This window comes from Polypterus senegalus, chromosome 7 (assembly GCF_016835505.1).
Source record: "Polypterus senegalus isolate Bchr_013 chromosome 7, ASM1683550v1, whole genome shotgun sequence".
NCBI classification, from domain to species: domain Eukaryota; kingdom Metazoa; phylum Chordata; class Cladistia; order Polypteriformes; family Polypteridae; genus Polypterus; species Polypterus senegalus.
The window spans coordinates 141709394-141735473 of record NC_053160.1 but is presented as its reverse complement, the minus strand read 5'-3'; the positions used below and the strand labels follow the sequence as shown (position 1 = coordinate 141735473).

Genomic DNA, 26080 nt, shown 5'->3' with positions numbered 1-26080 from the left:
TTGGAAGAAATAAAGTGCTTACGGGCTGATGAAGAAAAGGAGTTTTCACCTGACCCAGAAGTGCTGGATAGTCACATGGACTGAGGGGTCAGAAGCACTTCTGGGTCAAGGACTATTTAAAGGACTGTGGGAGATCCCAGGGCTGAGCTGGGCTGGGTGGAAGGGTGGCAACGTGTCTGGGAGTGGAGGATTGGTTATTGTGATTATTGAGTATTGTATTTAGGAGTATTGTGGAGAGGAGGGTGCTTTGTGCACTGTGTAGTTCAAAAATAAATGATATTTGGACTTTTACCTGGTGTCTGGCTTAAAGTCTGGGGGTTCAAGAGGACAATAGCGCCCTCTATCTGTCACAATGTATTATTATAATACTTGAATAATGGGATTTATGCGGTTTACCATAGGTCTGCGTACGTCTTGAAGTAATCAGGTGAAAAACGCCATATCTAGTCTGTTTTGATATCATTGCCAGAGGTGAGGTAGCAGGCTTACATGGAATTAGGAAGAGACTGTACATATAGTCAATTGGTCTCAATTACAGGCTCTGGTTCAGCAGAATGCATTGTGATAATAATCCAGTCTCTCTTCAGTATTGCCTGAATGACAGACATTAAAGGCTTGCTTTACACGTTTGCATGTTTTTGTACAAGTCAGGGAATGCTTTATTCTTAGTGTGTATTCAAGTTGCAGCCATTATGCCTGAATTGATGGACTAGCCTAGGCTATAAATGCAACTTGCTAATGGTGAGAGAGGGATCAGATTAGAGTTTGAACAGTGGTAGTTGCAGGTGGCAAATGCAACATTCAGAAATATTCAAGCTGGTGTCAGTGATGACACCTTAGGTGCATTAAAGACACCTTATGGTTTTATTTGATAAAGGAAAATGTGGTTGTAAAATAGGAATTCATATTTTTAAATCATTGCTCTTAAGCTCTGCAGAGGAGTTCAGTTTTGCAATGATTGGCACCAAAAAAAAGCTTAAAGGAATAGTGAGTGAATGTGTTCAGAGCCATTAGTTGAACTAATATGACAATACTACTATTATTAGTTCTATTACTCTGAAGTAACAGTGTTGAGTGTTCAACCTTTTTAGTTTGAGGTTGAAATAACATTCTTCCTAGTGTTCCTAACCAGATGAAGATCATACAAAATGTCAGAATGAAAGGCTGTGACATTCCAATTTACTAAACTTAAGATGAAAGAATGTTTTTTGTTTTGTTGATCTTTCCCTGATGTATGTAGGTTATACAGTCTGCTTGTTTTAAAATTCACAAAATTGGAAACAATTTATAGCACCTATGTCTTCATTCACTGTGGGCTATTTACTGAATTCTGCTGTCTCACATACTATATTCGCTGTACTTTTAGTGGCACTGGAGTGACCATTCCAGTGAGCAAGCTTGGACATTCATGAATGGAGATCTTCAACTAAGTCCTTTCAAAGTCCACAGGACTTGCCTGCTACATAAACCTTTTTATTTTTTTTATAATGTAAACAGTGTTGACTGTGCATTGTTTTATCTTTAGGTAACACAAAAAACAGCTATAGCAATAAGAATATATTCTATCAGAAAACTCTTACTCATTGATGCTTGACTTCCACTAGTCTTTAGAGCATTACAAAGTGCACCTTGACAGTGTTTTTTCATTGAAGAGCATTTTAAAGTTATTATACAGTGTTTAATAAAATTATGCTGAAAGCTACAATCAAGTTTATTAAATTTTTTGCTTGAGGCATATACCATATCAGTTTATACTCATTCTTGTATCCTAAGCATGTCTTTTTATTCCTTTTATACTCCTGCCTTTCCATAAGACACAAAAACATGATTTAAGTAAGATTGCTAATAGGCATTGATTTATCTAGAGTGAGCATAAGGAATTAAACCAAATCTCTGCAAGTGATTATACTCTAGTTTCATATAGGTCATCTGTTCTCCAGTGTTATCCCAAGTGTTATGTTTGGTTTTGTGAATTTTACTTCTATTACTCTAGTACATTAACACTAATTTCACTTTTACCGTGAAAGTGGTACTTAAATACATTTCAAACTTGTAACCACCTGGCCTTCAGTTTTTTCATTTCCCTGCACTTGCTAGAAAAATTAATGATTAAACATTATTCTTATCATCTGTTCATATTAATCTCATAATCATTAAATTAGCTTCTGCATCTCATTAAACTCCTGACTAGATTTAAAACGTCTGTAACAGCCATACAGCTGGTATGATGTCATATGAAATGATTACTTTAACAATTTGTGTTGTACCACTCCAGTTTAACTTAATTAATTCCACATGTATTAACTTGGGCACACCCCCTAAAAAACAAATAAACAAACAAACAGCAGTTAAAATGAATTTTCATCTTTCCCGGTTTCAACCATAGTTGCCCTGATTATATGCATAATGTAGTATATTATTGTTAGACTTCCTTTTTAATCAACACTGGGCTTTTTAGAAGTGCAGCTGAAAAGGGCAAACAGAATTAAGGCTTTATATTGCAAAACAGGTTTGATTTGCTAAGCTCCCAGCATTCTAAAATACACAAATTTGTTCCACCAAGTTTTCCGATAGCTTGCAGATGGGCAATGATTAATCAGAGAGCTAACTGTGAAGTAGTTTGCAATTAAACTGGAAAGCTCTGAAGCATGCTAATTGAATCAGAAAATTAGAGACACTGAACAGTAATTGGCTAGTTCTCATGCAGCAGGTGCCAGGCTACTCATGTGTAGAACAAGGTATTTAAGTCACATTAGCAGTAGTAAAAATACTCCTTGATATGGAACAGTTAGATTTTCTGCTTATTTTCACCATGGTTGTCAAAACAGACCTAGTGCCATACAGAGCAATTACAACTTTCAACACTAAGTTAGAAAGCTGGATCTCTAAGAATAGTTATTGTAGTTAAAACAGTAGCAGTAGAAGGGTGTCAACTAATTATATGTTTTCTTTTAAATATGATGAAAAATAGTTCTTTCTCATTTTTAACTGTTTGTCTAAAAATAGAATGACCAAATGGCACTTGGTGAGTCCCTCTTTCTACTCTTTGCCATCTTTACCTTTCTTAAATTTTGTGTGTATTTGTAATTAATATATTAGTTGCTGATATATATGTAATGTTCATTTGCTAAATCAGTGACTGTTTCATTCCTCTTAACATTTGATTACCACTGCAAAATACCCTAATCCAAATGATGAGAATTTAGATTTGAATGGATATTTCTGCCCTTCTGGCACGTCCTGATTTTTGATAATTATCATCCTCATTTTGTTGAATACAAGATTTCCAGTAAAATTGTGACATATGGCAATAAAGTTAAGCTTGAAAATTTCATCTAACACAACAAGCCTGTAAGATAAAAACATCATCTGGCACAAGCCAAGGCATGAATGAGCAATTCTTTCACACCTGTGAACACCATTGCATCTATATATGATACTAATTTTATTTAATTAAAAAGACCCTGATTCAGAAGTACTTCCCTTTAGAATGTATTTTATCAAAATTAATGTATCAAGATTTTTCAGATAAGCATGTAATATGAAGGGTTGTTGTCCCCATCACCCACAACAACACGATAAGGTTTGCCTTGTTCATTGATCTAAATAAGACAAGATACTTTCTCTAATTAAGAGAATAATGTTTTGCCCTTTTTTTACCTGGAACAACAGCAGTTCATTCTTATGTGTTTGTGTGTTTATGGAAATATGTAATATATTTAATTTAGGTATAAAATATTAATGTACAGTTTTTATATATTAATATTAATTATATATTAAAAGTACTGAATTAAAGCAAGAATTTTTGTTGAGTGCTTTTAGAAAATGCTCATTATCTCAACCTAATTCCTTAGTGTTTGAGTGATGTCATTCTAATTTAATATTGGCTTTAGAGAAAAAATGAGTTACAGAATGCTGCCACTTTTGCTTCCATTTATCCCTGCCAACTGTCAGAAATCTTAACAGAATAAATGTCACAGATTTGTCATTTAAGCATATCACTATTTTTTCACTAAAGCAAAACTGAATATACCATGTATTGTAATCATATCTTAAACAGTATAAAAGAGATGAAGACTACATAACAGCTTTAATATTGTAATTCATTTCCACATTTCATATAAGAACTAGAAAGGAAATAATAACAAATGTATTCATGATTTACATGTCTTGAGCTTTGCTTTTATATACTGCATCTCTATACATGTATACAAGTATACACATATACAAGAAGGGTCACATACAGATGCACAGGTTGAGGCCTTTTTTTAATAAACCAATATGTTTTTTTTACCAATTTTAGGCACAGAAGATGCTCATAAAAGTGCTGCTACTCATTAGCATCCATCCACCCACCCATTACCCAACCCACAACATCCTAACTACAGGGTCACGGGGATCTGCTGGAGCCAAACCCAGCCAACACAGGGCACAAGGCAGGAAACAAACCCCGGGCAGGGCACCAGCCCACCGCAGCACTCATTAGCATTCTTAACCCAATCACTTGCTGAATTAAATGGTCTATTATTTTGGTTCTAGTAAGATTATGGGCTGTGCTTCACTGTAAATGACTATTCCTGAATAAATACTCTTTCTGAATACTATGTGCATTTTTGTAATCTTCTTGACCCCCGTTCCATAATCATATCATGTTTAAGAATGTGTAGGATAGTAAAAGAAGAAAAATATTTTGTTTCTCTTTTACCTGGAAACAGTGTCACATTTAATTGTTTAGCTTGAATATTTAAATATCGTTTTATTTTTTTTCTTCAATTGTGGGTTATACCCTATGACTTGGCTTCGGAGTGCATGGGGACATGGTGCTTTTTAAGTATGCAATCAATTGATTCATCACGTTTATACAGTGCATCCAGAAAGCGCATCACTTTTTCCACATTTTTTTATGTTACAGCCTTAATCCAAAATGGATTGAATTCATTTTTTCCCTCAGAATTCTACACACAACACCCTATAATGACATTTTAAAAAAATGTACTTGAGATTTTTGCAAATTTATTAAAAATAAAAAAACTGAGAAATCACATGTACATAAGTATTCACAGCCTTTGCTCAATACTTTGTTGATGCACCTTTGGCAGCAATTACAGCCTCAAGACTTTTTGAATATGATGCCACAAGCTTGGCACACCTATCCTTGGCCAGTTTTGCCCATTCCTCTTTGCAGCACCTCTCAAGCTCCATCAGGTTGGATGGGAAGCGTTGGTGCACAGCCATTTTAAGATCTCTCCAGAGATGTTCAATCGGATTAAAGTCTGGGCTCTGGCTGGGCCACTCAAGGACATTCACAGAGTTGTCCTGAAGCCACTCCTTTGATATCTTGGCTGTGTGCTTAGGGTCGTTGTCCTGCTGAAAGATGAACCGTCACCCTAGTCTGAGGTCAAGAGCGCTCTGGAGGAGGTTTTCATCCAGAATGTCTCGGTACATTGCTGCAGTCATCTTTCCCTTTATCCTGACTAGTCTCCCAGTTCCTGCCGCTGAAAAACATCCCCACAGCATGATGCTGCCACCACCATGCTTCATTGTAGGGATGGTATTGGCCTGGTGATGAGCGGTGCCTGGTTTACTCCAAACGTGACGCCTGGCATTCACACCAAAGAGTTCAATCTTTGTCTCATCAGACCAGAGAATTTTGTTTCTCATGGTCTGAGAGTCTTTCAGGTGCCTTTTGGCAAACTCCAGGCGGGCTGCCATGTGCCTTTTACTAAGGAGGGCTTTTGTCTGGCCACTCTGCCATACAGGCCTGATTGGTGGAATCCTGTCTCAGAGGTCTACAGATAGTTCCTTTGACTTCATGTTTGGTTTTTGCTCTGACATGAACTGTCAACTGTGGAACCTTATACAGACAGGTGTGTGCCTTTCCAAATCATGTCCAATTAACTGAATTTACCACAGGTGGACTCCAATTAAACTACGAAACATCTCAAGGATTATCAGGGGCTTCATGGCAAAGACTGTGAATACTTATGTACATGTGCTTTCTCAATTTTTTTATTTTTAATAAATTTGCGAAAATCTCAAGTAAACTTTTTTCACGTTGTCATTATGGGGTGTTGTGTGTAGAATTCTGACGAAAAAATGAATTTAATCCATTTTGGAATAAGGCTGTAACATAACAAAATGTGGAAAAAGTGATGCCCTGTGAATACTTTCTGGATGCACTGTAGATATGGAGATTTTTTACCTTTGTCTGCAAATTTTATTAAAAGGCACATTTTTGGAAGCAATCATTGCAACCAATTTGGAAAGTACTTACCTTACCAAATTTTTGTCAGGCTTGTGTCTAAAGAATTTGTCCTTGTCACTAGTGATGAGCGAGCTCTGCTGCATAGCTTGGCCTCAAGTTTAGAAAAATTGTGGAAATGTCTGAGAACTTTGCTGAACTCAGCAGAATGCATTGATGTCAATGAAAAAAGGAGAATGTAAAGTAATTTTGAATGGATTATATTGGTGCAGTGGTCTTTTACTTGTCCCTGACTGCTTCTGAAATGTCTGCAAAACTGTGCTGGACCAATTATTGTGGCAAAAGATGTGACCTGGCTTGAGAGGTAACAGTGTTAACCACTGTGCCTCAGTGTCTCTCTGAGATGAAATTAATAGAATTAAATATCAAACCAATAATATTTCTGGCAGACAGAATGTATAAATTCACTAATGGTTACACCTCACAGACTCGATAGCAGGCACTCACTTCTGTCAAACCGAAAACTACTGTTTTTTTTTTTCTTTCCCTGACGCTTTTGCTTATTCACTACCACTGCTAACAAATCGGTGCTATAAAAAGCATATGGATTCTTCACTCCTTCCTGTTTGCTTCAACTGTATATCACTCTGGACAATACTATAAAAAGGGCAGGCTATGTATTTATTATACACAGGTCACATTCAAATCCATACAAAACGACTTTTGTCTTTAAAATCCAAATACACCAACACATTTCTAGTTTCCATATATGTGCAAATTTTGTGTTTAAAAGTATTCACAAGGACCAACATTATATAATAGTGTGCAAAAGTATTCAATCAAAAGTTTCAATTCAAAAGTTTGACTAAGCCAGGCACACAGAAAATTTCCAATCAACACTACTGTACTTGTCATCAATTACCAGTGTTATTGTTATTTTTTATCATTGTTACTATTATTGCTATTATTTGTTAATAAAGGTAGGGGGCTGGTGTCAATCCCGACAGCACATAGCCACACAGTAAACATCCTTAGATAGGGCACCAGTCCATCACAGGACCCACTCACGCACACACTCAAACTACATACTACATACAGGACAAATCTGGAAAAAACTGGTTAACCTAACATGCACCTCTTTAGAGATGTAGTAGTAGAAATAGTGTCAGTTTTGTCACATACAGTATATAGAATACAATGAAAATGCAACTTGCATTTATAGTTTGATGCCATAGCAATAAAGAAGAATAAACTTTACAAATCCATTTTAAAGAAGACTGGGCTACCAAGGCAACATTTGAATGTAGAGTACCACTTTTTTAGTGTTTGTATAGCCCAGGGGAACCATGATGCACATCACTGGCTTTATATTGAGAATCTCTCTGCTGTCCACGGAGTCCCTAGTGAAAAACCACACATATATCAGAAAACATGGTCAACAATTAGGCTCGGGATTCAAACCCATGACACAAGCTCCCTGCATTGAATTTTCTGTGGTGCTTCTTTTCTCTGATCATAACATGATTGTTAGGTTAAGTAAACTCTGATAAACTGGCATGATACGATACAGGGTGTGTGTGTCTGAATGAATCCTACCCTGTAATAAAGTTGCTTCCTACCTTATACCCAGTGTTGCAGGGTTAAGCTATAGTCCTTCATGACCCTCTAACTACCAAGGTTTGAAATTGGATGTATGAATGGGCAAAATACTAGATTGTGAAAAATATAGTACTACAGTTACTGCAAATATTGGGGGAAGGTTCAACAGCCAAAGTGTTTTGTTTGTATGGTTCATTTTATTTTGACAATGAGGAAATTGTCTTTACCTATTTTATCAAATTAACAAGACCAAAGTAAATTGAAAGAAGACAAGATTGGGTTAAAAAGCAAGTTGCTTAAGTAGTCCAAAGGAGTTGTGGGCAATGTTGGTCTTCAGAATACATTGATCACAGAGGAAGTTCAATTCAAAACATGTCAGTAAGAAATGAGAATAAGGAATCTTTGTAGTGCATATGGAGACAAGTAATGTAGGGTCAGTAGTCAGAGTGGAAAATAATAAACTGTATCAGTGAAACAGAACCCATAATGTGGATACAAAAGACAATTTTAAAATCTCATGTGATACCACTTTAATTACTTTTAACTTCAAGCCTTATGAAAATGCCAGAGGTTATTAAAAATTACAATTGATTTCTTCTTTTTTTTTGTTTTTTATTTTTGCAGCACTTTGTCGTCTCAAAGCACTTGAGCCTCATGTTTAGGTGTGAACAAAGATTGACATGATACCGTAATGATTCATTTTCCATCAGAATCTGTGGCAGAGATTGTATGTTCTTTTGATGGGCTAGTGATCTTAGTAGTGCACATTCTTGTGAATTGCCCATCCCTGCTTGTGCTGAATTCAGAAACCTTATGTCACATTTTTGATTTTTTTTGTAGTCATAAAAAGTGGTATGTAAGTGGAACATGTAAAAATTATTTACTAAGTACACTAACAGCCTCAAATTTGCTTATCCGATTTGGGGTTGGATAATGTGGCTGGGCCCTATCTAGGCAAGACTGAGTACAGGAATATAAAGAGACCTTAACTTGTATCTCTTGTATGAGAGAATAATTAAGTTCTGTATTGAATTTATTTGGTTAAGAAAGAACTATTTATACTTTACCTCAAGTTGAAAGGAAATTAATATACTTTGTTAATACTTTTTATGTTTTTTAAATATCTTAGTTCTGCATTACCTAGGAAGGTCATTTCTTGTGTACTTTTGTCCCATTTACATGAATTTGACCAGATATGTATATTTATCTGATTGTCTTTTCTGATGCAGCAGTATTCAACAAGGCTTGTAAGCGGTACTGAAAATGTGTGTCTGTGTCTTCCCTAGTGAACAAACCCTTTTTCTGTTTATAGTAGGCTTTAGGGTGGTTTATTTTTCCTGTTTGTTTATTTCTTCTTCATTTTTCATGCAGTATACCTTGAGGGATAATACATTTGCTACTCCCAAGTCTTCCACTAGTGCTCCTAGCAGTTCCCGTTGGCTCAGTCTCTGTAGCTGGAAAAAGATGAAAGAACAACCTGAAGTAAAAATTCACTGGAAGTACAGCTAGTGTAAAATCAGAAAACTTTATTAGAGGAAGCAATGAAGAAACAGTCATTGTAGATCACACTATGGTATGTTTATCCTCCAGCCTAGCTGCTCAGTTTTGGGTAATATTCTTTAGAAAAATCTTAAAGCAGGTTTAAAACTATAACTGAAATTAGAAGTACAACCAGATGCTCAGCATTGACCTGACTAGAAATTGCAATAGGATGTCTTAGCTTTTATGTAGCAGTGAAACAGCTCACATCCTGAAACATTTAATTTACATGGACATTGTAGTATTAGTAGTGTTAGTAACAGACACGGTCACAGTTAAATGTTTATAATAAAGTGTTCTGAACAAGAAGCTTTTCTGCCATTCATAATTGTGAATAAAGTGTAGTGACTGTGCTCATGTGAATAGCAAGACAGTCTGGTCCCAAAAAAACACTGTTACGTATACATGAACATGTTTTATGGGGCCATTTAGGACTTCATTCTTTGCAGTACATACATTATATGCTGAAATTTTCCCTCATAAGCAATATACTGAAACTGTATACACTCAGTAGTGAACCAAAGTATGTACTGAATGTATGTAGATAGATAGATAGATAGATAGATAGATACTTTATTAATCCCAAGGGGAAATTCACATAATCCAGCAGCAGTATACTGATACAAAGAAACAATATTAAATTAAATAGTAATAAAATGAAAAAAATTAAAATAAAATTAATGTTCGCATTTACTCCCCCGGGTGGAATTGAAGAGTCGCATAGTGTGGGGGAGGAACGATCTCCTCAGTCTGTCAGTGGAGCAGGACAGTGACAAAAGTCTGTCACTGAAGCTACTGAAGCTACTCCTCTGCCTGGAGATGACACTGTTAAGTGGATGCAGTGGATTATTCATGATTGACAGGAGTCATTATGTAATTATGTAATTTACATAATGTATGAAAGTATGTACTGAAATTTACATTATGTACAAATACTTTTAATAGTGAGCATTTATTGACTTCAGTGTAACAGACTTGAGATGTATATAAATTTACTTAATTTTCCAGACTTTAACAATTAAGTAATAGCTGAAAAATTAATGGAGATTCTGAATTTTTGTTTATTGTCCTGTTAGCTTATTTCGGAGCCCAGTATAGGCATGCACAAGAGAATTTCTCTTGCCATTGTGTTGTTTGTTGTGATGTTGTACGTAATACCCAAGACGTTTTATCCTCATTATTTTACAGATGGATTCCTTTAACAAATATAATTATTTTATTGTTTTTTATAGGTAATTACATTTTTAAAACTGATTAATTCAGCCCCTTTAAAACATGTTTGTTTAATTTTAATTACACTCTGCTTGCATTCCATTTGAATGACATACTCTCCAAAATGGAGTCTCATCTGTTCAATGTGGATTGCATGCATACAAGTTTAGAACTACCAGATCAAAGCAAGTATCATTATTTATTGAGCACAATAAAGTAAACATTGATGTGACATTGACTGTGAAGTGTTCATTTAATAACAGAGGCAAAACCTGTAATTCTGAGAAGCACAGAAAATGGCTTTCAGAATATCTGGGTTTATGTGTTTCCATTAATTTGACAAAGAACAGAAAAGGAAAATATACTGGACACATGTTAGAACCTCAGGAACTTTAGATCCATTTATGGAATTTATCTTTTCAGTTTAAGTTTAAAAAAAATGAATATTTCTGAAACAGGCAGTTTTGTGTCTACCTCATTTATGAAATGCTGCTTTCCTGCTTTGCAGCTTTTTATGTTGAGTTTGGCACGTTTCTGTTGACATAATAGGTGCATGCCATATACTAAAACCAGTTGAAAATTCATTCTTCTCTTGTTGCTATTAATGCTATAAGTACATTTGTTGCTATTAATGCTATAAGTACATTTGTCAAAAAATGGAACATTCTAAAGGAATGTCAGGGAGCCTTTTGTATTTGAAGGACTGCCAATATGAATGAGTAAAGAGTATTTAATAAAGGCTGTTGACAGAAAAATATATGCCAAAACAATGTTGTCTTTTGTCTGCTGTCAGACAAAGCTATATGCATTTTTTTCTAGGCTTTCTAGATAGAATTGCAAGGGCTTTAACACCATGATCAAGTCTGAAGGTATGCTTCAATCAGTCCATTTCATTGTTATTTGAAAGCAAAACTACTGTAAGTTTTTAAATGAGACACTATCTTTATCAAAAGACGTAATTCACATAGCATTAAAAGTAATCAACACCTGAGACTTGGACAACAGCAAAAAAGCCTGGGAGATTTTTCTGCAAGTCTGTCACATATCTAATTATGTCAGTTTCACTTGATAAGGTATGGGATCTGTTATAGTCTACTTTGTTCTCGGTTTATTTCCTTTTATTAGTTTTTGTGGCCCATAAAAATCTGTCTTGTATCAAGTAATTATATCACAATACTTCTGTTCCTATGAAAAAAAATAACAAATCTCTTACTGCAGAAGTGTCGAACTATGGTCCTGGAGGGCCGCAGTGGCTGCAGGTTTTCATTCTAACCATCATCTTAATTAGTGACCAGTTTTAGCTGCTAATTAACTTCTTTTGCCTTAGTTTTAATTAACTTGACTCAGGACCCTTAGTTGTTTCTATTTCCATAATTAGCAGCCAGACAATAATGAGACACAAAACGAACTGCCACATGACCAGCTAACCTGTGCCCATCACACAATATGTTGAAATAAAGAAGGGTGATTGTCTCAGTAAGGTTGATCTCTGAGGTCACCAAAACATTTTGCCGATGTTTTTAGAAAAAACAGGAAATCAGCAGATTTGGAAATGTCTGCTGTGGCAGAATGATAGCAGCAACAAGCTGTGGAATTCAATAACAAGGTCAATTAACAGCAAGAATTGGCTTCTCATTAAGAAACAGGTTGGAGTGAAACTGGTTGAAGTTTGAAGCCCCAATTTAGCTGGTCATTTGTTAGTTCATTTCATGTCTAATTTCTGTTTCGCTACCATTTAATGGTGAAAAGAATCAGTTCAGAGAACCGAATCCTGAAAAAAACAGGGTTGTTAACTGAAGGGAAAAGGAGTTAATTAGCATTGAAACCTGGTCACTGATTAGGAATATGGTTAGAATGAAAACCTGCAGCCCTCCAGGCCTGGCGTTCGAAATCCGTGTGTTACTGAGACTGGCATCAACAAAGGGCTGTAATCAGTGAAGTTGTATAAACATTGTAAGCGAAAGAAATTCTTCTGCCTTCAAAGTATTTTATCTGAACATTCTATGATATCAGCTCTTATGGCAACACTATTAACCAAGAGGAAAATCGTGCTAAAATGTTTACATTTTTACTTGTGCTACTTGCAGTAGTTTATAGTTGAGTGTAATACTTCTGTTGTCATTTCTAAACAATGTTTTAACAATTTCTGATTTAGCAGCAAATACTGAATGCTCTCCAGAGAAATTGCTCATTGCATACTTGATGTTGCAGAATATTCCATATTTTTGCCTAACTCCAAAACACATTTAGCAGGTAGGAATACCATGTATACAAAAAGTATGGCGTAAGTACATTTTCTTGACATTGAGCTACCTGTTAAACTTTCAGTATTTTGGTTGCTGCAGTTTTTACCCCTCCATTTCAGAAAATATCCATCAAAATGGGATAATAAACATAGCACAATAACAGGTCTGTATCCGTGTTTCCATGTATCCACTTCTTACACCCTGAGGGCATTTTGTTTTTAGCAATTTCCACCTGAGCAGAGAACACCATAATAAAGCCTTATTATGCAATAAATAAGGGAAAGACAGTTATTTTTTCACAAAAATTTGACATATAAATGTGATATAAGTTGTGTTTGTGTCAAATTTAAGCATTTCTTTACTCAAAAACTGATGAAAATAGAAGAAAAACTTATATACAGTGGTGTGAAAAACTATTTGCCCCTTCCTGATTTCTTATTCTTTTGCATGTTTGTCACACAAAATGTTTCTGATCATCAAACACATTTAACCATTAGTCAAATATAACACAAGTAAACACAAAATGCAGTTTTTAAATGATGGTTTTTATTATTTAGGGAGAAAAAAAATCCAAACCAACATGGCCCTGTGTGAAAAAGTAATTGCCCCTTGTTAAAAAATAACCTAACTGTGGTGTATCACACCTGAGTTCAATTTCGTAGCCACCCCAGGCCTGATTACTGCCACACCTGTTTCAATCAAGAAATCACTTAAATAGGAGCTGCCTGACACACAGAAGTAGACCAAAAGCACCTCAAAAGCTAGACATCATGCCAAGATCCAAAGAAATTCAGGAACAAATGAGAACAGAAGTAATTGAGATCTATCAGTCTGGTAAAGGTTATAAAGCCATTTCTAAAGCTTTGGGACTCCAGCGAACCACAGTGAGAGCCATTATCCACAAATGGCAAAAACATGGAACAGTGGTGAACCTTCCCAGGAGTGGCCGGCAGACCAAAATTACCCCAAGAGCGCAGAGATGACTCATCCGAGAGGTCACAAAAGACCCCAGAACAACGTCTAAAGAACTGCAGGCCTCACTGGTCTCAATTAAGGTCAGTGTTCACGACTCCACTATAAGAAAGAGACTGGGCAAAAACGGCCTGCATGGCAGATTTCCAAGACGCAAACCACTGTTAAGCAAAAAGAACATTAGGGCTCGTCTCAATTTTGCTAAGAAACATCTCAATGATTGCCAAGACTTTTGGGAAAATACCTTGTGGACTGATGAGACAAAAGTTGAACTTTTGGAAGGCAAATGTCCCGTTACATCTGGCGTAAAAGGAACACAGCATTTCAGAAAAAGAACATCATACCAACAGTAAAATATGGTGGTGGTAGTGTGATGGTCTGGGGTTGTTTTGCTGCTTCAGGACCTGGAAGGCTTGCTGTGATAGATGGAACCATGAATTCTACTGTCTACCAAAAAATCCTGAAGGAGAATGTCCGGCCATCTGTTCGTCAACTCAAGCTGAAGCAATCTTGGGTGCTGCAACAGGACAATGACCCAAAACACGCCAGCAAATCCACCTCTGAATGGCTGAAGAAAACAAAATGAAGACTTTGGAGTGGCCTAGTCAAAGTCCTGACCTGAATCCAATTGAGATGCTATGGCATGACCTTAAAAAGGCGGTTCATGCTAGAAAACCCTCAAATAAAGCTGAATTACAACAATTCTGCAAAGATGAGTGGGCCAAAATTCCTCCAGAGCTGTAAAAGACTCATTGCAAGTTATCGCAAATGCTTGATTGCAGTTATTGCTGCTAAGGGTGGCCCAACCAGTTATTAGGTTCAGGGGCAATTACTTTTTCACACAGGGCCATGTAGGTTTGGATTTTTTTTTCTCCCTAAATAATAAAAACCATCATTTCAAAACTGCATTTTGTGTTTACTTGTGCTATATTTGACTAATGGTTAAATGTGTTTGATGATCAGAAACATTTTGTGTGACAAACATGCAAAAGAATAAGAAATCAGGAAGGGGGCAAATAGTTTTTCACACCACTGTATATTGTGAATTTTCAAAATATTTGTTATAAAATATATATTTCAAGTTTAAGCAATGCCAGGTCAGTTTTTTACTTCTGAGTTGTTCCCAGACATGGCAACTGTTCCTGTGAAAAGTTTCATGGTGATAACACAAAGAAATAGATAGTTGCAGCATTTGGCACCACGGCCACCCATCCCATCTCCTTTCCCAACAGGAATATCCAAAATATAAGTAGTATAAAATTTATATTAAATAATATAGAATATTTACATAAAATATAACTGCTCCCATATATACACACACAGATATATTTATCGTATATGTACAAACACCCCCCAAAAAAGTCACATTTTAATTTATTTCTCTTTTCTTTGCAGTATGCTTTTTTCAAACATGGGTTTGTTATATATCATTGAAAACATCAAACTCACAGCTATATAATAGCCATTTTGACCCATGTTAGCTGTGTGTTCATTTGAAGCAACTATTAAAGGCATCATTTGAAATCTACTAGCTGAGACATTTCAGTTGATGTTTAACACTTGGGCATTCCTTGTTCAAAATAATTACTAGGCTCGTTTTAATTTTTGTTGGTGATGATGTATGATTTCTTGCTCAATTAAAAGTCAACTGTATATGCTGTAACTATGTGATCACTGTAAATTGGCTCTGTGTGTATGCATACAAGTGTATCTTATAATGGACTGACATGCTCCTCCCCGACACTGGATCATATACTGTGTCCAGTTTTGCTGCGATAGCCACTTATTTACACTCATGCAGTGTTATGGTGAAAACCAATACAGAAAAAGGACAGATGATAAATAGCCTGGAACAGCACAATTCTTACATTCATGAATGTATTTTCCATTCTTATGTTAGTGTTTCATGTTCACTAACACTCTTGGTCATATCTTAGGCTTGCTAATTGCCTGAGTTTTAATGTAAACATAATGCATGACTTTACATTGTCTTATTGTTTTATATCCCTAATATTTTGACATTTGCAGAATCTGAATGCACATACTGTGATAATCTTTCTCTTTCTCCTTTTTTGTTTTGATCTGCCTTTTTTGACTGAAGCCAACCATGACCTGGCATGATTTTTGCTGAAGTGGTGTACTTAACTCTTTGCATCTCAACAATCCTTTCTTGCCTTCCAGCCATTATCACACATTATCAAATGTGGTTTTTAAACAATGCAATTTGCAGTTTTCATCCCTTAAAGCTTGGTTAAATCATCAAGGTCACGTATTCCTGAATGTCTAACTACTTTATTAGAATAACTTTGTAAAAATAACAATTGTAACTTTTTAACTTGACATTTCATTCCCAAGTACCAGAATGTCCTCCTTTCCTGTTGTATGTTGTCATATCTCTGTTATAAACTAATTAATATCTAGCATTCCAATAAAGTTCATAGCAGAAAGAATGCTAGTGATGTTTGGAAAGCTCAGTAACTTGTATTGAAAATATTTTGTCCAATAGATTTATGCTTGTTCAGTGGCCTTGGCATATTTTACAAGAGTAAGACATACTAAGTGTTGCTCAGCATAAAGTGTTTCACATTAGATAACATACAAAAATGTTGCCTGACTTTATTAAAATTGTAAAAGGCTTCTATATGTTGAATCTCTTCAATAAATGGGATTCCATAGTAAGACCAGTGCTAGGGAAGAGTTATTTTAACAGTAGACACGCTAAAATGATCTCATTATGATATAACCTAAAATTGCCTTTGAAATACACAAATAAATACCAATGAATAAGCAAGTAATTTGTGAAAAGCATATTAGACAGGAATGAAGAAACAAACAGAAGATAAAAATAGGATAAACAAGAAATCGTATTCTTAATTCCAAAGCAGGTTGAGTGAAAGTGAAGTAAAAAAAATGGTCAATGTTAAAAAATGAAGAAAGTATGAAAAAAACAACTAAGAGAAAATAGCAGACACTGTAAGTAAGGATCAAACATATATTTTTAAAGGTAAGAGAAAATACTTTTTAAAAAATTGCAGTAGAAGGTAAGACAATGAGTAAAACATTCTTCCAGGAGTACTTCATCTGAAGAAGCAACAGCATAAAAGGCCTCAGAGATACAAGTATACACAGAAAAATGTTTTGACAATGAACAGAGAGCTGCAAATGAATACATTTTTCAATCATAACTTTAGACATGACGTGGTCAATAAGAGTTCAGAAGGGTGTGAAACTATTAAAAAAAACAAAGAACTTGTCTGTCAAGTTATATTCCAAACATTCAACAATGAAGTCCCATTTAAAGATCAGTCTCTTCGTAACTTAAATCTGAAGCTATCATCCTTTAATCTGTGTCATTTATTTGCACTATGTGTGTTACATTTGGATAAGAATATAATTTTGTTCTTTATTCCTTCATTATTTTCTGTAGTTTTTTATTGTTTATAATTAATTGTTAAAATTATTGTTTCTAGTTTTAGTCAATTGTGTGTATCATCTATGGACGTACAGGTGGATATCCAGTTCTGATATGTTGGCTTTGTCACTGTCATAAGAAGTTTATATGTTAACAGTTTTAATGACATATGGAGCATTAAGCCCAAATTACGTTCTGGGCAGTGTTCTGCTGCCATCTTGTACATGAAGTGTCATAATGCTTTAAAAAAAAGAATCATGAATTGTTTCATTCATTCTGTCACTCCATGGTAACTCATAAATATCAATGGGTGGGGTGGAGCCTTCAATCAAAACACAATGGCATGTAAATGAAAAGCTGTAAATCCAGTTTTAGAACAAGCTGAAACTGAACCATTACTGTAATCAGAGAATAGTAATGATTGAATTTGTCAACAGATGTGGACACATATAATAAAACTGATGTATACAGCACTATATAATTGAACTGTTATGATATGCCTTGTGAATGTAGTCCTGTGAACTTTCACCATGATGCAAGTGGCTTTGTGGCACAAAAGAAAAAAATGATTGTGATCAAGTTGAAGGACAATATCAGCGTTAGCCCCCTAAGCACTGTTCATAATGCAGCAACTGTCAATGTTAGTGTCAGTGGAAACGTGGAAGCCTCTAAGCATTGTGCAGTGGTACCCTACAATAACACAAGAGGTCTGTCACTCTTGCAGATCAGATAGTGACATTGTATCCAGGAATGCACAAGCAACAGAATAAATATTATAAGAAAAATGCCCAAAGAAACAATGCTTTTACTGTCCCAGTTGCAGTTTCAAAATCTAAAAAAATCTAAATCATTATCTTAAAAAAAAAAAAAATGTGAATTTCCCTTTGGGGATTAATAACGTATCTATCTATCTATCTATCTATCTATCTATCTATCTATCTATCTTCTATCTGTCTGTCTAAAATGTGCGTTTGTGACTTGTCTGAAAACATATCATACAAAGGACATGTGCTAAAACTGCATCAGTACAATACCGACATTTTAGTGTTTACATGTGTCTGTTACACATTATAACAGTTCTTGTTAAAAAAGAAAATCAGTTTTATTGGCTCATTTTTCCAGGATAAACATAAAACTGAGGAGGCTACAATAATATTTTCAAACTTTTTGGTCATTTTGTGAACATTTTCTCAAATTTTCTTTGAAATGCTTAGACTCACTTAAATGAAAGTTGTGTTGAATGTCAAGCTCTGTTTTAAAATTTGCAGGAAAATGCAATTTGATTTTGCTCTTGCTCAAGTCAGCATATACAGTATATACTTAAATCAATGCTTCTATTGCTTTGCTGTTTACATCTTTCAGTTTTTGAAATTCTTTTTAACATTTCTCATAATTTTCATGTTTTATTTTGTCAGATTTGTATAAGGCATTTCTTATCCAAGCCTTTACGTTGCTGAAACACAAAATGTATTTGCATAAATAGGTTTCCATTTTCTTGTAAAAGCAAAAACACAGCATAAGTAACTATTGTTGTATAACAATGGCACAAGAGGTGTTATTTATCAGTGTAGTGTGTGTTTGTATGGGTGTATGTGTTCATCCTGTAATGGACTGGAACCCTGTCCAGGGATTGTTCTATCTTGTGCCCGATGCTTGCTGGTATCAGTGATATTTTCATAATGAAAATGAGACCTAGAACTAAAAATATTGTTTTTTGTTTTACAAGAACGAGAACTGAAATTAAGGCGAACAGAGAAACTAAAACTAAATAAAAACGAAAATTAGTGATATATGAACAAACTAAAATGAGAACGAAAAGTGAGTATAAACGGAAAAAACAGCAATAGCATTTTCGTTCAGTCTGGTTCAGTTGTGCAAAGTGGTTGTTTATAGGTCGCCATGAGCGTTAAGTTACATTGCGGTATTGCTATTATATTGTTCACTATGCTCTGATCTCATAACTTGGGCTTACTATAGTCACGTGGCACAACTTCCATAAAGGACCATTGTTTGTATGTTGCACACATTTGGCTCGGTGTGTTGAAGCAGTAAGCAAGTATGGTTGATGATGGCGACTTTTGCATAGATGTTTGCGGATAGAAAGCGAGGAAGTAACGTTTGGAAATACTTTAATTACAGATGACATTAAAAGCAAATGTAGCATGCAAGAAGAACAAGAGTCTCGGAGTTTCATTCCAGGGCCAGATGGATCTGTTCTTAGTGGAAGTCTAGCACTTCTCTGGCACCATGACTGCACTTCATACAGTAACATGCAGTCTCATCTGTCTTTATGAAAAGTAAAAAAATTAATAATAACATAAAATACATTTGTCCGGTGGTCTGTGCAATAAATTTGTTTTCTGTATGATCGTAATAATTTTGATAATTTTTATTGTCAAAATCACTGAATTTATGCATTTCCTGATCAAATATAGGGGAGAAACGCAAGGTACGGCAGCAACTAGACAAGACGAGCCTCATCTCGGACAGTGCTATCCCTCACACACTGGGATGATGCATGCAATTGTTGTGTGTCTGTTGCTGTCTCTCTGTATTTGGCCAATTTAATTATGTTTGCACGCGCGTTTATTATACAACCTGACTTTCCACAGTCTGGCTAATATTTTTAATGAATGTGTGTGACATATTTAGTCTTACTGATTGGACATAAATCCGCAGTGAAAAGTCACGAGTTGAGGCAGGCAGTACCAAGCTGCAGTGAAGCCCAACATGTGCTTGTTTCTGCTGTTCTATGCAGAGGCTCTTGGTGCCAATAAGTTAGCGATATCAGAAAGTCAAGTGCACTGCAGCGATCTGTTTATTTTTATTTGTTATTTCGACCGACTGCCAAAATGGAAGATTAAGATTTTAAAACTAATGGAAAATGAGGACTTTCACAAGAAAATGACGGAGATTTTCATGGAGAAGGATAGGCGCGTGGACTTCATTTACAAATAAAGGTAAGACCATAACTGGTTTTCAGTTTTATAAAAAATGGGATCAGGCTAAGAAAAAAAAAATATTTAAAAAGTAAATTTTAACTTTAAATAAAATATTATTTTGTTTTCCTTGTTATCCTTTTGTTGAACAGTCTATTAAAATTGATTAAATCATCAGGATTAAAAGCTTTTAAAAACAACTAAATATTTCAATTAAGGCCAAAATTGAAATCCGTTTTTTTGTACACCACTGTGTACTTTCATTTGAATTGAATGAGTTTGAATTGTGAAATTGTAATGGCAAATTTAGTACACATGGAGGGTGAGGAGCAAATGTGCTCTCTCTGCTCTCCCTTGTTTCTATAAATGTAACGTTCTTTCTTAGCCAAATATGTACCTTACATATGTGTGTGTAAAGAATGATGATGAGATATGAAACATAACCAGCAGTCAATGTGCATGCTGCCAAATGAATAGTGAATAAGCTACTCTTTGGGGTTCATATATTTGAAATTCTGTCTCTGAAGGAGCCAGTGCCTCAGCAGCTATGAAACTCACCGCTCATCACTGCTTCAGTACTGGCAGCAGAAATCATCAACATACAGTCTGCTGGCACCAGTGGCCTAGGACCTCATCTGTGCACCTGCATTACAGGCACTCGTCCAGCAAATATTTTCACTGTGTGGCTATCTGCGCAGTGGATGTTGTTGCAACATGAAAAAAACTCTCAAAATGCGTACTTGTTTAAAGCATTTAAAGCAACGGGATTGCACAGACTGGTTTCTTTGGTTGAAACATTGCTGACGACACTCATTAGGCCACTTAATCTGTTTCATCATTGATAGCAAGCTGTGTTTAACGGCATTATGAACTGCAAGTGTATTTTGTTGCCCGAAACATAACTTGCATTGAAATATATGACAGCCAGCATTTGGGGTCTTGCAACAAAAATAAAAAAAAGTAAAATTGCATTAGTATTATGTAAAAAAGCCAGAAATAAATAAAATAAAAACTAAAATTTTAAACACAGACCTAAATAAAAATAAAAATTGTTGACTCCACTGAAAACTAGAATGAACTAAAAATAAAAATTAATTTTATAAAATAAAATAAAAACTAAAACTACAGTTAATACCAAAACTGAAATATCACTGGATAGGCTCCAGCTTCCTCGCCATCCTTCTCTGGAAAAGTGGGTTTACAAGATGGATTGATGGATAATATAGGATGATACCTCAATGTTGACTGCTGAAGTAAATAGATATTGTGAAAGTGTGAATGTTATCTAATAGCTATGAGGAATGGTAAAAGGAAGTATTACAGTAAGATAAAAGAAAGAAGGAGGAGCCATAAAATTTAACAGTAGGACTTTTCCTGATTAATATAAATATAAAGGACTTATTTCCCCATCCCAATCAATGGGCTCTTTTTAGATGGCCTTGCAGCTTTTACAGATGTTGTGGTTTCTTTGATTGCCTTTCCTTTAAACCAAATGCCAAGAAAACACATTCTTAGGTTTAAAAAAAATATATTTATCTTTTTTGGTTATTTGTACCTTCTTTATTCCTTACTTTATCCAAATATTAGTGTTCAAATTAAAATTTATTTGTTTTTTCAGTAGTATGTACACTTTTTTTCTTCTTTGAAAGACGGAGGTGTGGTATTAGATAATGGAAATTAGGATCATAGTATTATCATAAATAAACTAAATTATTATTATTATATTTTTGAATGTTGACCAGTGAAATGCTTTTTTTTATTGAGTACTGAATCTGAGTTATACAATGTTAAAAGTAATTTTGTCTGCTGGCTATAAATGCTGTGACTAACTCTTTCCCAGGGTTTTTACTTCACATTATGTATGTTGCCTGTGTCTTAAAATAGCCAACCAAATTCTGTAACTTTTAAATTCATTATAGTATTCTTTATTAGCCTGCAGCAAAGGCTATTCTCAATCTGGCATTATGAATTTGTGGAAAACTTTAGCAAAAAAATCTTACTATAGATTTAAGAAATTGTTAAGCAAGAATTCTGTAAATTGTGAATTGCTGCTTCATATGATGTTCCAGATTACACTGGAAGAAAGAATATTGTCTTACAGGAAGAAGCATAGTATGAGAGTGATTTGTAGTGAATCCTACATTTATGTAGTACCTTCCAAACGGTGCTATTCCTAATGGAATATTACTGACAGTGTGCTCTGCTTCCTGAAGTCTGTCACTAGCTGATTGATCTTGTTGATATTAATTGACATACGCTTCTCCTGATATCACTGTGTCAAAAGACAAGACTCTTTTGTATGAGTTGTTTCTTTACTGTTAGATTACATTTATGGTAACAGTTTCATCAGGAAAATGAATTATATTCTGAGAGCTCAGTTGTGCCAGGCCACACAGTCACAGATGAACATGGAGTACAGAAGGGGGCTCAGCACACTAGTTTGTGGAGTGTGAGAAGCCAAAATTAAAGGTCAGTAAAAAGGAAGTGATTTTAGCAATCCACATATGCAGAGGTAGTCTAGTTAAGAAATTCTAAATTCATTTGCATTAAGTCCCAAGTATAGGTGTTTGTTAATTAGTCTTGACAGTCTATAAATTATACTCTGGCATAGACGTTTTTATTATGCATCTTATTGTATCATCTGTGGACTGGCTGTGGTGTGTGGACCACCAGGCAGGCACACCACCACCCAAACCCGACACAGACACACACAAAGGCACATGTATAAGCACACATTTTTCTTTTTTTTTCTTTTTCCCTCGTGGGAAACACCTTCCCCCATTTCCCACAAGCACAGCACAGTTCACATCCACAGCACAACACAATATTGTCTTCTTCCTCTCTCTCTTTTCTTCCCTCCACTCCTCCGGGCAAGCTTTGTCCACCTCTTCCTGACTCAGGCTCCCTGAGTAGTGCCTGCTGGCTCCTTTTACAAGGCACCCAGAAGTGTTCCAGATACCCGTTGACATATTTCCAGCAGCACTTCCGGGTGTGGCGGAAGAGCTGCACTCCAGGGTTCAGCCGTAGCTGCAGCACCCCCTGCAGGCGTCCAAAGAACCCAACAGGGCTGCTTCAAACTCCAGCTCCCATGGAGCCCTGCGTGAGTCTGAGGCCTTCCGGCGTGGAGATGTCCCGGCCGGGCAAGTGTCCTGGCTGTACGCCACAGGTGATAAGCAAACTGGAGGTGGTCCAAACTCTCTAGTGTACTACTCTTTCAAAGCATATAACCACAATGAGAGTGAGTGCCTGTTGACTTCAAACTTATTTTGCAATATTCTGAATAACAAATAATTAGCTTAATATTTGCATTATAAGAATTTTGAGGCTGATATTTATATTAGTCATTAGTCCTGCTGAAAGCATCAAAATAACTGCTCCTAGTATTATACAGTGCATCCGGAAAGTATTCACAGCGTATCACTTTTTCCACATTTTATGTTACAGCCTTATTCCAATTTTTTCCTCAGAATTCTACACACAACACCCCATAATGACAACGTGAAAAAAGTAAAGTTTACTTGAGATTTTTTCAAATGTATTAAAAATAAAAAAATGAGAAAGCACATGTACATAAATATTCACAGCCTTTGCCATGAAGCTCAAAATTGAGCTCAGGTGCATCCTGTTTCCCCTGATCATCCTTGAGATGTTTCTGCAGCTTAATTGGAGTCCACCTGTGGTAAATTCAGTTGATTGGACATGATTTGGAAAGGCACAAACCTGTCTATATAAGGTCCCACAGTTGACAGTTGATGTCAGAGCACAAACCAAGCATGAAGTCAAAGGAATTGTCTGTAGACCTCTGAGACAGGATTCTCTGGAGGCACAAATCTGGGGAAGGTTACAGAAAAATTTCTGCTGCTTTGAAGGTCCCAATGAGCACAGTGGCCTCCATCGATAAGTGGAAGAAGTTTGAAACCACCAGGTCTCTTCCTAGAGCTGGCTGGCCATCTAAACTGAGCGATCGGGGGAGAAGAGCCTTAGTCAGGGATGTGACCAAGAACCAAGAGCTCCAGTGGTCCTCTGTGGAGAGAGGAGAACCTTCCAGAAGAACAACCGTCTCTGCAGCAATCCACTAATCAGGCCTGTATGGTAGAGTGGCCAGACAGAAGCCACTCCTTAGTGAACGGCACATGATAGCCCATCTGGAGTTTGCCAAAAGGCACCTGAAGGACTCTCCGACCATGAGAAACAAAATGCTCTGGTCTGATGAGACAAAGATTGAACTCTTTGATGTGAATGCCAGGCGTCACGTTTGGAGGAAACCAGGCACCGCTCATCACCAGGCCAATACCATCCCTACAGTGAAGCATGGTGGTGGCAGCACCATGCTGTGGGGATGTTTTTCAGCGGCAGGAATTGGGAGACTAATCAGGATAAAGGGAAAGATGACTGCAGCAATGTACAGAGACATCCTGGATGAAAACCTCCTCCAGAGCGCTCTTGACCTCAGATTGGGGCGGCGGTTCATCTTTCAGCAGGACAATGACCCTAAGCACACAGTCATGATATCAAAGGAGTGGCTTCAGGACAACTCTGTGAATGTCCTTGAGTGGCCCAGCCAGAGCCCAGACTTTAATCCGATTGAACATCTCTGGTGAGATCTTAAAATGGCTGTGCACCAACACTTCCCATCCAACCTGATGGAGCTTGAGAGGTGCTGCAAAGAAGAATGGGCGAAACTGGCCAAGGATAGGTGTGCCAAGCTTGTGGCATCATATTCAAAAAGACTTGAGGCTGTAATTGCTGCCAAAGGTGCATCGGCAAAGTATTGAGCAAAGGCTGTGAATACTTATGTACATGTGATTTCTCAGTTTTTTAATTTTTAATAAATTTGCAAAAACCTCAAGTAAACTTTTTTCACATTGTCATTATGGGGTGTTGTGTGTAGAATTCTGTGTAAAAAATGAATTTAATTAATTTTGGAATAAGGCTGTAACATAACAAAATGTGGAAAAAGTGTGAATACTTTCCAGATACACTGTAGCACGCAGACGTGCTGTAATATGAAATCAAATGCAATACTGTACTTTTCCTACTAATATATTTTTAAGATAAGTTTGCACTAGAAATGCTCTGACGTTTGTTTTGTATCCTTATTTCATTCCACAATTTGTTTATTGGTTAAAAACTTAGATGTGTGTCTCATTGTTTCTTTTAAACTTAAACATTGTTCTTTATTTGCTTGTAATAGATTCTGGTCTGATGTATGAATAATTCCTATTGACCATATGGCATAGCTGGCATCTAAGTTATGTTTCTCCGGAGCAATTGTCCTGGGTATGATGTTAAACTGCATCCAGCTCTGCAAGCGGTCCTCCAACTTGCAGGGAAATCATGGGGGTTGGTGGCAGGATTGGCACTCCAGCCACCGTAATAAAAACTTCACAAAGCTCCGAGACTGCTGAAAGGACTCCTTTTTGCTGTCTGCGGGAGTAGCTCTGCTGTTTGAACGGCTGCTTGCATCATGAAGGGGATGGGGAAAGCCCTCAGGAACCCATCCCCAGAAGAGTCAAAACCGTTGCAGAGCCAATAGTGTTGGGTCTGTTGGGGATCGGAACTGGTGTGGTGCTGAGGTGGCCCATACGGGTGGGCGCATGGAACGTCTTGTCTCTCCGGCAAGATGATCCTCTTCCTCTGCTGTCGGAGGAGCTGCGTAAACTCTGCATTTCGGTGGCGGCACTCTCTGAGGTGCGTAAACGGGGACTGGCCAGATCTCTGTAGGTGGATACACCTTTTATTGGCCTGGTCGGTCTGATGGCTGATATACTCAGGGAGTAGTGGTTGCTGTAGTGGATTGGCTTCTTCCGATGATGTCCGATGTCACTCCTTTCAACGAGCGTATTATGGGACTCAGATTACGGCACTCCCTGGGTGCCTTGTCTATTGTCTCAGTGTATGCTCCGACCGCAGTCAGTGATGTCTCGTCAAGGGAGACATTTTATTCGCAGTTTCGCTC

The 26080-nt window shown here is 36.4% G+C and overlaps 1 protein-coding gene and 1 long non-coding RNA gene across 3 annotated transcripts in view; one reads left to right on the top strand and one right to left on the bottom strand.

The window, feature by feature from the left end:
• fam172a (family with sequence similarity 172 member A) overlaps positions 1-26080 on the top strand; it is a 716959-nt gene that overhangs the window by 623847 nt on the left and 67032 nt on the right. The gene's annotated exons all lie outside the window — the stretch shown is intronic.
• LOC120532884 overlaps positions 6126-26080 on the bottom strand; it is a 103692-nt gene continuing 83737 nt past the window's right edge. For both annotated transcript variants that reach the window (XR_005634401.1, XR_005634400.1), the window contains one exon: positions 6126-9255. This is a non-coding gene — a long non-coding RNA (uncharacterized LOC120532884). The remainder of the gene's footprint in view (positions 9256-26080) is intronic.